This window comes from Poromitra crassiceps, assembly GCF_964638095.1.
Source record: "Poromitra crassiceps genome assembly, chromosome: 19".
NCBI classification, from domain to species: Eukaryota; Metazoa; Chordata; class Actinopteri; order Beryciformes; family Melamphaidae; genus Poromitra; species Poromitra crassiceps.
Genome location: NC_139646.1, coordinates 23795864 through 23806645, shown reverse-complemented (window position 1 = coordinate 23806645; position 10782 = coordinate 23795864). Strand labels below are relative to the sequence as shown.

General features: G+C 46.6%; 1 pseudogene across 1 annotated transcript; it reads left to right on the top strand.

The window, feature by feature from the left end:
- The first annotated feature begins 9388 nt into the window (after window positions 1–9388).
- On the top strand, window positions 9389–10126 carry LOC310794310 (exosome complex component RRP40 pseudogene; annotated as a pseudogene). The gene has a single exon. The product of its transcript is annotated as an exosome complex component RRP40 pseudogene (transcript).
- The last annotated feature ends 656 nt before the right edge of the window (window positions 10127–10782 follow it).

The following is a 10782-nucleotide window of genomic DNA, read 5'->3' as shown; positions in this document are numbered from 1 at the left end:
CTGCATTAATCTTTCTGATAATAAACCATGAGAACAAAGGTAGGTAGGTGTGTGTGTGTGTGTGTGTGTGTGTGTGTGTGTGTGTGTGTGTGTGTGTGTGTGTGTGTGTGTGTATTTGTGACTGTCTACCCTCTGACTGAATCCACCGTTTCTCTCTCCATGCTGCCTTGGGCTGATCAAAGATCCTTTCTGCTGTGTTTGAGTCCCCAGGGTCCAGGCATGAATAATACACACACAGAAACGCACACGCACCCACACCCACTCACACACACACACACACACACACACACACACACACACACACACACACAGTCCAGCGTCCAATTCACAACAATCCCTGCTATTATTAAAAGCCAGGGCCCAGTTGCACAAAGCACCTTAGGCTAAGATTTCCCTTTAGAGTCAGAGTTAAGGTGTCCATGAAATAGAATGGGCTGCACAAAACACTGCGATGATGATGACTACCTCTACAACGAAATCAAGGACAATCCCAGCAGCTGGGATTCGCTGAAGAAGGTAATGTAGCTGTTATGCAATGTCATTTACCGTACTTGCTAACGTTGTAGCTAAACTGTTAGCCAAAATGTTGGAGCTAACGTTAGCCACTTGTATTCAAGTGCTAACTAGCAGTTTAGCATCCAATTTGGGTTCCGCTGCTATTGGTTGACTCCATTTTCTCACTGTTTTTTCCGTTGGCGGAAATTGAACGTGGAAATGTGAATAATTGGCACAGTACCTGTGTATCAACGTGGAAAATCCGCACGCATTCCCGCACCGCATCTGTCTGAATCAGATCATGGCAACACAAAGTTCCTGTTTGGTTGCTGTTGCCCAAATATTAAAACCTGCATATCTGATCTTTTCCTATCTTGTCGAACTCAACTTACCGTCTGAGAACATCTGGGACTAGTCTGAATATTTGAACAGGCATTTCCTTATCTCTTTCCCCCCTGATGCGAGTTCCCTCATAGGTAATCCTTACTTCCTGTCTTTCTCTCTCGCTCGCTCTGTGATCCGGTCGGTGTGTGAAGAAGTGTCGGGCGTTCAAGGTTGATGCAGACATCAGACGCAATGAGCTGAATGAACGTTAAAAGACGTTTTCAGAACCCGTCCTTGTTCAAAGGGGCCTCTTCATGTGACGGGCCCGCCCGCTGAGCACCCTCCCTGGGCGGAGGGAACCGTGAGGCCAGCCTCTCCTCTGGCTCTCACCGCCGCCTCCTTTCATCATCCTCCTTTCTCTCTGTGCTCGTTTGCTTCTGTCTTTTCTCTCTTTTAAAGCAATCTCTCACTGCTTGATACATGATAAGAGGGAGAGAGGCAATCAACAAATTATCCTCTTAGACGCTCGCTCGCTTGTGATTGATTTGACCTGGCTTTTTATTTTCCATTGCCTCTTTGTTTTGATGTTTGTCAGCCTTGTTCAACGGGTGTGTGTGTGTGGGGGGGGGGGGGCATCGCTTTCCTCACACTGTGTTGTGACAAATTGCTACAATGACACATTAGCACCATTAGGGGGAGGAAAAGCTTTGTTTGGTGCTTATTGCTGTTGGACTTTATACTGCTCCTTTAACTGTGTGTGTGTGTGTGTGTGTGTGTGTGTGTGTGTGTGTGTGTGTGTGTGTGTGTGTGTGTGTGTGTGTGTGTGTGTGTGTGTGTGTGTGACATGTGTGTGTGTGTGTGTGTGTGTGTGTGTGTGTGTGTGTGTGTGCGTTGGCGTGCGCACGCGCCCACCGAACAACTGTGTATCAAGGTACATGGTCAGGTGGAATGTAAACTCCTAAACCCATAGTTTATCATCCTTTTTCAGCTCACATCAATATAAAGGAGCTGTATTAATAATGTACAAGTGAAGTAACTTAATATGTAATTATAGTTCATATGTAATAAATGTAAATAAGCAAATTCACACTCTTCTAACAATCAGGCAGCAGGGGGCGGCAGCGCCACCGGTTATCGGTCCGTGATTGGCGAGCTGCGCGATCACTGGCAAAACAGGCAACTTGTCAATCACACCCAAAACATAGTCTGCTTAATTATGGAATTAAATGGGATCACAATTGACAAAATAAACATGCTTTTAAAGACCTGAAACTAGTGATTGAGACCATAAAGTCATTAGGAAAGTGTTTACTGAGGTAATCAATCAAGCGAGAAGTATAGGTTTATTTCCCCATTGACTTCTATACAGCCATAGTAAACGGGTGAGTTCTATAAAAATCCACCCCAGAAAATTAGCTATGGAAACCAAAACAGTAAGGCTGTAAACATGTTTATTTCTGCTGTAAAGTCGGGCATTTTAACACGGGGGGTTAATGGGGATGGACCCACTTTTGGAGCCAGCCTCAAGTGGCCATTGGAGGAAATGCAGTTTTTGTCTTCATTTCTGCAAAGACAGAGGTTGCCACTTGGTTGTGACGCCTTATGATAATGAGCACTAAATGAAATGGACATTCTACTTGCTGTGGAAGCATCTCATGCAGAATCCAAACATCTCTCCCTCCTCACTGTCTTCCTGCATCTCGTTACCACAGCAGCTCCCTGAGGGGATCCTTATCGCTTCTCCCCGCCCGGCCTCCCCTACACGCCAGCTCCTGAAGGGGCTGGAGGGATGGAGGAAGCGGTGAAAGGAGGAGGAGGAGGAGGAGGAGGAGGCGTGGGGAGGAGAGGCAGAGGTGGGGATGGAGAGATGGAGGAAGCGGTGAAAGGAGGAGGAGGAGGAGGAGGAGGCGTGGGGAGGAGAGGCAGAGGTGGGGATGGAGCGATGGAGAAAGAGAAACCAGGCTGGAGAGGAGATAAGGGTTGGCAGCAGAATGGGAGAAACACATGCATATAAACAAACAAGCACGCACGGGTTCACGTCCGTCAACACCTTCACACACATGCACGCACGCACACACACACGCACGCACGCACACGCACACAAACACACAAACACACACACACACACAAACACACACACAAACACACAAACACACACACACAAACACACACACACACAAACACACAAACACAAACACACACACAAACACACACACACACAAACACACACACACACACACACACACAAACACACTCAGACTCCTATAGTGTTATTATCAGCGGAGCTCATTGTTACCTGCCGCTTTGAGCCATGCACAGCCTGCCTCATCATTTAATACTGAGAGAGCAGAGGAGAGACTTGATGTGATTGGATCCTCTCTCTCTCTCTCTCTCTCTCTCTCCCCCCCCCTCTATGTGTCTCTACCTGTCTCCATCTCCCTCTCTCACATAGCCGCTTTCACACACAGATCGCGCAAAATTGCAGTTCAGAAGGCTCGCAAAGCCGGCAGCCTCGCCACATTCCCGTGTTGGGGTGTGCTTTCAGGTGACAGCCACCACTCCCCGGATTGAAAGGCGAGCGGAGGCATTTCCACCCAGCTCCTCCTAGCCCAAATGAATATTTTCATAGGTTAGTGTAGCCTAGGCTACTGTATGATGAACGAATTCATTCAACAACCAAACATCGCCGATGTACGCCAGCCAACGACTTGCAGCTGCAGTCAAACTGTTGTCCACATGCAGCATGGTAACAATGCTTTCAATATTCATCTGATCGACTTTATGGATCACAGATGCACCATCATGTAGCCTATTAGGTACAAGGCTCATTCTTATCTTTTGGTTCCAGTTTTTTGTAAAGCAAATTATTCCCATGAAGTAGCCTAATTAGCGTCCGTTCTGAAAGACGACGCCCGCATATCAAACAGCTGCAGTCTGCATAACGTTGTCATCGCCGGGAGAATAGTATAGGCTATAAATGCACATGACTAACGTTAGTAGTTTTTGTAAGGGAATGCACAACTGGCTAGCTAGACAGATTGCACTTCTGGAGCTGGTTTCCAGAGGGAATATCCTCAGACCAACACGCCACAGACAGCTATAGTCCTCTGAAGCTTATTATTATATCCGTTAATTTTACCTACTAATGTCAACATCATTTGAGCATAAAGCCTAACCTACTTACTAGGCACGGAGCATTCCTCCTGGCCGCCTTTTTTTACTTTCACGTATGCCTTTCTTGCTGCATGAGGTGATTTCCCCTGTATTTTTTTTTATGAATGAGCTGACCATTCGCACCGTTCCGGCTTGCCGCTCCTACGCTTTTTATGTCTCTCTACCTGTGTCTCCATCTCCCTCTCTCTGTCTCTCTGTCTCTCTCTCTCTCTCTCTCTGTCTGTCTGTCTCTCTCTCTCTCTGTCTCTCTCTGTCTGTCTCTCTCTCTCTCTCTCTCTCTCTCTCTCTCTCTCTCTCTCTCTCTCTCTCTCTCTCTGTCTGTCTGTCTCTCTCTCTCTCTGTCTGTCTCTCTCTCTCTCTGTCTATCTCTCTCTCTGTTCCCTCAGCTGCTCACCTGGCCTTCATTGATTGGTTGCTCTTTAAATGTTTGAGGGGCCAGTGAAGCGCCTCTTTTATTTACACACCACTTGATTTATTCAGGCTCACGTTGACTTCACTCAGCCAATGACCTCGGCATTATTGATGAGAGCGCCCCCCACAGGTCTCTCCTCCTCCAACTCTCCTCCTCCCCCTCTCCTCCTCCACCTCTCCTCCTCCCGTCTCCTCCCAACGCAGCCTCCCTGCATCGCCAGGAGAAAAGGCTTCTGCAAAACCATCTCAACGTTTACGTTTCCTATATCATTCGGTGTCGGTTAATTCATTCATTCATTCAACATCGCCGCATTTCCAATGTTCAATTAAAAAACATTACACAAATAAAACTGGTTTATGGTTAGTAAAATAAAGTAAAATAAATTTAATTAATAATTAATTAGTTAATGTTACGTATAAGGATACACGTATCTACAAATGAGGATTATGCAAAAAATGTTGGTTCACAAACCTTGAACGTATCCATGGTTTGCAGAAATGTGGCGATGGGTTGCCTCAACTCCTCTTCCTCCTCCTCCTCCTCTTCCCATCCTCCTCTTCCTCCTCCTCATCTTCCCCTCCTCCTCTTCCTCCTCTTCCTCCTCCTCCTCCTGGCAGCCCTGCAGCTCTTTCAATAGAAGACGAGCCGGGTAGCATCGCCCTCTCACTGTGTTGGAGATTAGCCAGGATAAGACGGGCACACACAAATACATGCCCATTTTAGCATCTTCTCTCCTCTCTGCTCTCTCGCCCTATACGAGGGACCATCTTCTCTCCTCTCTGCTCTCTCGCCCTATACGAGGGACCATCTTCTCTCCTCTCTGCTCTCGCCCTATACGAGGGACCATCTTCTCTCCTCTCTGCTCTCGCCCTATACGAGGGACCATCTTCTCTCCTCTCTGCTCTCGTCCTATACGAGGGACCATCTTCTCTCCTCTCTGCTCTCTCGCCCTATACGAGGGACCATCTTCTCTCCTCTCTGCTCTCGTCCTATACGAGGGACCATCTTCTCTCCTCTCTGCTCTCTCGCCCTATACGAGGGATCATCTTCTCTCCTCTCTGCTCTCTCGTCCTATACGAGGGACCATCTTCTCTCCTCTCTGCTCTCGCCCTATACGAGGGATCAGCTGATAAGCATTTTGGTAAACAAACGGCGTCACTAGGGGAAAACGTCAATGGGACCCTATATGGAGCCAGCCTTGAGTGCATGTCTCACTCCAGCCGGCTCTGCTGTTTACATTTTAAAAACTGTGACAGTTCACACAACTTTAACACAACATGCACATAATACATCAGAGTCTTGACTCTTGAGCTACTTCTGCTCTCACTCAAAATGTCAAAATATAAGCGATGTCATGTAGCCTATAGTTTTCTAGATATTAACGTTTGTTTGGCACAACTCATACTATACATACTGCCGCGCGGTTCCGGGGGGATTAGCGGTGTCGTGACGTCATGCTGATTCCTCGTACAGGAAACGCATACCGCTATATAAACTGCACACGGGCAACCCCGCACACGGGCAGATGTCCTTAATCCACGGATAGCTTCCTGAATTTGAACCCAGCTAATCCTCCATATTGGCACAGTAAGGAAGATGAGAGAGAGAGAGAGAGAGAGAGAGAAGACATCTGAGGTAGAGAGCAAACAGGCCCACAGAGAGAGAGAGAGAGAGAGAGAGAGAGAGAGAGAGAGAGAGAGAGAGAGAGAGAGAGAGAGAGAGAGATGCACTGGATGCACTAGCATCCAGTTTATTGGTTTGCATGTTTAAATTTAAAAAAGTTTTTAAGTTTTAAATTTGTTGTTCCAAATAGGTTTTTTGGTCAACAGTAATATTTTATTTGATCTTATTCTGTTATATTTTATTCTTTTTTGCTTTGTTTTGTTTTTCTCTCTCTTCTGAAGATTTCCAAATAACAACGGTTATTTACAGATTCTGTGAATTTTTGTTAATATACTGTAATTGCTCACTATTTGCACTATCACCATTTAACTGCCCGTTTATTACTGTTCTGTTATTATTCTGAATAGATTCCGGTCAACAATAGTCTTCTATTATATTCTATCTTATCACATTCCATTTAATTTTCTTTTCTCTTCCTCTTTGAATATCTTCAGATTTTGTGATTTATGTTACTGGGTAACAAAATGTCTTGTTTTCGGTTTTTGATTCTTTGTCATTGCTAAGTGTTGCTAATGTATGCTTTGCCAATGTAAGATGCACCTTATCATGCCAATAAAGCCCTTTGAATTGAATTGAATTGAATTGAGAGAGAGAGAAGACATCTGAGGTAGAGAGCAAACAGGCCCACTCCACCTTGATGTGAGCAGCCCAGCGGGGGGTCTGACCACATGACTAAAGGTGCTGGATCCATCCTGCTATCTGCACTTCAAAGGCATGTCGGCTCCATTAAAGAGCGCCCACAGGAAGCATGAGAGAGTACTACAAAGACATGAGTGTCTTCTCACGCATCTGTACATGAGCACGAACACACACACACATGCACACGCACACACATACGCAAACCACAAACACACACACACACACACACACACACACACACACGCACACACCACAAACATATTTATTTCTCTGGACTTATGTATAAATTTGTTATTGTGCAATGATCATAACGACTAATCTTCCTAACCATGACTCTGGGATTGTCTATTGTGTATGTCTGTTTGTATGTTGTTGTATCCTAAGGATATCTGGCCAATATCCTGTCTGTTATATGTGGGCCCCCGGGCCCCCTAAAATAAGCTTTAAATAGCTTCCTTGGGGTGACCCTTTCATGCATCCAATTACTGAAAAAATATGTATGCAGCATGTACTGTATTCCATATTATGATGTGTGAAATAAACTACACTAAACTAAACTAAAACTAAACTAAACTAAACTAAACACACACACACACACACACACACACACACACACACACACACACACACACCACAAACACACACACACACCACAAACACACACACACATACACAAACACACACCACAAACACAGCTATGGTAGGCTACACGTAGGCTACTGTATGAGCGAAAACACATGCAAATGTACACACAAACGGACACAGTGTAGTCAGTGGCGTGCCGTCCATTAGGCGAACTAGGCAAATGCTAAGGGCGCTTGAGCCGTTAGGGGCGCCAGAGAGGGTAATTTTTTTTTTTTTTTTTACAAATACTTTTTCATGATAATAGGCCTACTATTATTTTACAATAGTAGACAAAAATAAGAAGAACAACGTCTTAAGTCTTTAAATAATAGTGAAATCATTTTTCTAATTCTGGCTTTCTGGCTGCCCGGGCTGCAGCACTTTCACCATGGTCCCTAATCCATACCACCCCACCCCCTGCGCGGCCGCGCCCCCTTCTACCTGCTCTGAGCTTTTTCCCAGAGTGGGGGAAGGGAGCTGGAAGGTGGGTGCTGAGGGTGCTGCAGCACCCCCTGGTGGCAAGAAATGGATTTTCGAAATTGTTGGATTTGGCTGTCTTGTGTTTATACCACCAACAAGATGCATTAAAAAACAGTTTGTGCTTCCCAGCTCTAATCTTACGCTCTCTCTTCAAAAGTGTTTGATTTTCATCATAATCTGGTTTTCCATAATAATAATAATAATAATAAATTCAGTGTTTATGCCTGTGTTTCTGTCTGTTGTAGTGTAAAACGACTAAAGGGAGAGCAGGTGCTTACATGAAAGTGAGTGAGAAAAGGAGAAGATACTGAATAATGACATCACAACAGTATAATCCTAATGTTAATTTAAAATTAAATATTTTTCTAAATATGGATGAAAGTCCAAAAAACGTAAGATTTTCTTCGGCGCTGCCCTCGCGGGCAGCACCGAGAGACCCTTCCTTACAGCACCCCCTACCTAAAAGTACTTCCAGCGCCACTGGGGAAGGGCGATTCTGAGCCTGCACTGCAGTGCTGGATTAGCTGCGATATCATTTTTATTATATTTTCTTTGGGGGAGGGGGGAGGGGGGCGGCACCAGCAAAAATCTTGCCTAGGGCACCAACTTGGGCAGGCACGCCACTGAGTGTAGTGTTGGTATAATGAGAGGCATGAACGAGGCCAAGCTAATGTGCCGAGTTCAAAGGCAGGGAAACAGTCATTAGGTGCACACATGTGAGCTGCAATGTGCAAACAAACAAATCAACTGTGTGTCAGTGGGACACTGGTGCCAAAGTGCGGCCCAGCAAATTGGCCCCCTGAGAACTTCTAAGGGAGGAAACACTAACAAAAGAGAGAAGAAGGGGGAGGACGAGAGGAGAAAGACTAGCCTGGTATCCAGACGAGAGGAGAAAGACTAGCCTGGTATCTGGTATACAGCCCCATATGAATCACAGATGTTTGTTGGCACTCTTATGGGTCTGGATTATTCAGGACTGATACTGTCCAGGATGCCTGATTGGCTGGTCGATGTAGGCGGCAGGACTAATAACGTTACCGATGATGCATTACAGAGCACTACAACCGCCCTGCAGCCCACATAGGCTACTCCTCAGGGATGCTGGATCACCTGTCCTGGAGCTGGCAACATACAGCTGTCCATGGCTGAAGACGGGGGTCTGAAGCCAGACTCCCACTTCTTTCAGTGTCTGCCCCTGTGACCTGATTTTGCTCTTATGACATCACTGATGACATCATCAGTGGGACTCTTATGACATCACTGATGATGTCACAGCTGCTTTTATGACATCACTGATGACATCACAACCTTATGACATCAATGATGACATCATCACTGGGACTTTGTGTGTGTGTGTGTGTGTCTGTGATGTCATCAGTGATTCACCAGTGATGTCACTCTCTGCCTTATTATAAGGTATTTTACACGCCTTCACAGTGACATCACTGATGACATCATCACTGATGACATCACTCCCTGAGCTCCACATGGTGATGTGTTGGAAGAGGCCCACACATGTGACTCCTCTGAACCAACACAGCCAGGCAGACAGCAGCCATGTTCTCCTGTTTAAAAGACAGAGTTGGGGAGGTTTTACTGCCAGGAGATGAGTTCTCCTGTGACTCAGAGGAAACCATCTCTCTGACCCACTCGGTGAAGGCGGAGAAAACTGTGGTCTGCGGACCGGGTCTGAGGCGGAACGGAGAGCAGGTGCTGGTGTGTAAGAGCGGAGTCCTGCGGCACAAACAGCCCAACATGTTCTGGATCGACTCACAGCAGAGGCGCTACGTTCCAGCTAAAGGAGAGCACGTGATCGGCATTGTGACGGCCAGGGCCGGAGACGTCTTCAAGGTGGACGTGGGCGGCAGCGAGCAGGCGTCTTTGTCCTACCTGACCTTTGAGGGCGCCACCAGGAGGAACAGGCCTAACGTCCAGGTGGGCGACCTGGTGTTCTGTCAATTCATCATAGCCGATAAGGACAAGGAGCCGGAGGTGGTGTGTGTGGACAGCTCGGGCCGGGCCAAAGGGCTGGGTGTGTTCGGAGCTGGAGGCCTTCTGTTCCGGGTCTCTCTAGGCCTGGCGCGCAGGCTGCTGGCGCCTCAGAGTGACATCATCAAGGACCTGGAGAAGCTGTTTCCATCTCAGCTGGTGATCGGCCTGAACGGCAGAGTGTGGGTGAAGGCCGACAGCGTCCAGCGCACGTTGGTCGTGGCGAACCTGCTGGAGAGCTGCGAGAACATGACGCCGCCACAGAGACGCACGCTGTTCAAGAGGGTGGCACAGGGGGCGCTGTAGCACCGTGTCTGGAGCACCCGCCGCCCCGCACCGGACAGTTTCCACTCTGAGAGCACAGATGCTCATTGAGGACGCAGTTCATTAGCGGGGCAACGGATCGCAGTTGTTCCATGATCCATACGGATCCACCCCCATGGTTTGTGAACCCCAAAAATGTGTTTTTTTCTTCTTTTTAAATCACATCCCTGGTTATTCAGTGCATTTATTTAATAATGTATGCAAAAAAATCTAATTTCTTTAGTCTTTTTTAGTTCTTTTTCACATCAAAAGTTAATTTTTCAGGATTTCATTCATAACTGTAATCTATATGCTGACGTCACAAAGAACTTAAGACAGGGGTGGGCAACTATTTTTCATGGGGGCCACATGAGAAATCCAGATTGTTGCCGGGGGCCGAACAAATATTGTCATGCCGTAACCCAGGGATGGGCAACTTTGATGATAGAGAGGGCCACAAAAAAAGTCCTCGCTACCAGATTTTGCTGAGGGCTGAACGGCGCCAGCGCGAAAAAATTGGGGCATTTGAAGCCAGGTTTAGAGGAATAACTCATTTTAAATTAACAGTTGTGATGTCATTATTCAGTCTTAACCACCAATATTTTATCCTTTTCTCACTCACTCCTATGTCACCACCTGCTCTCCCTGCAGGGCTTGAA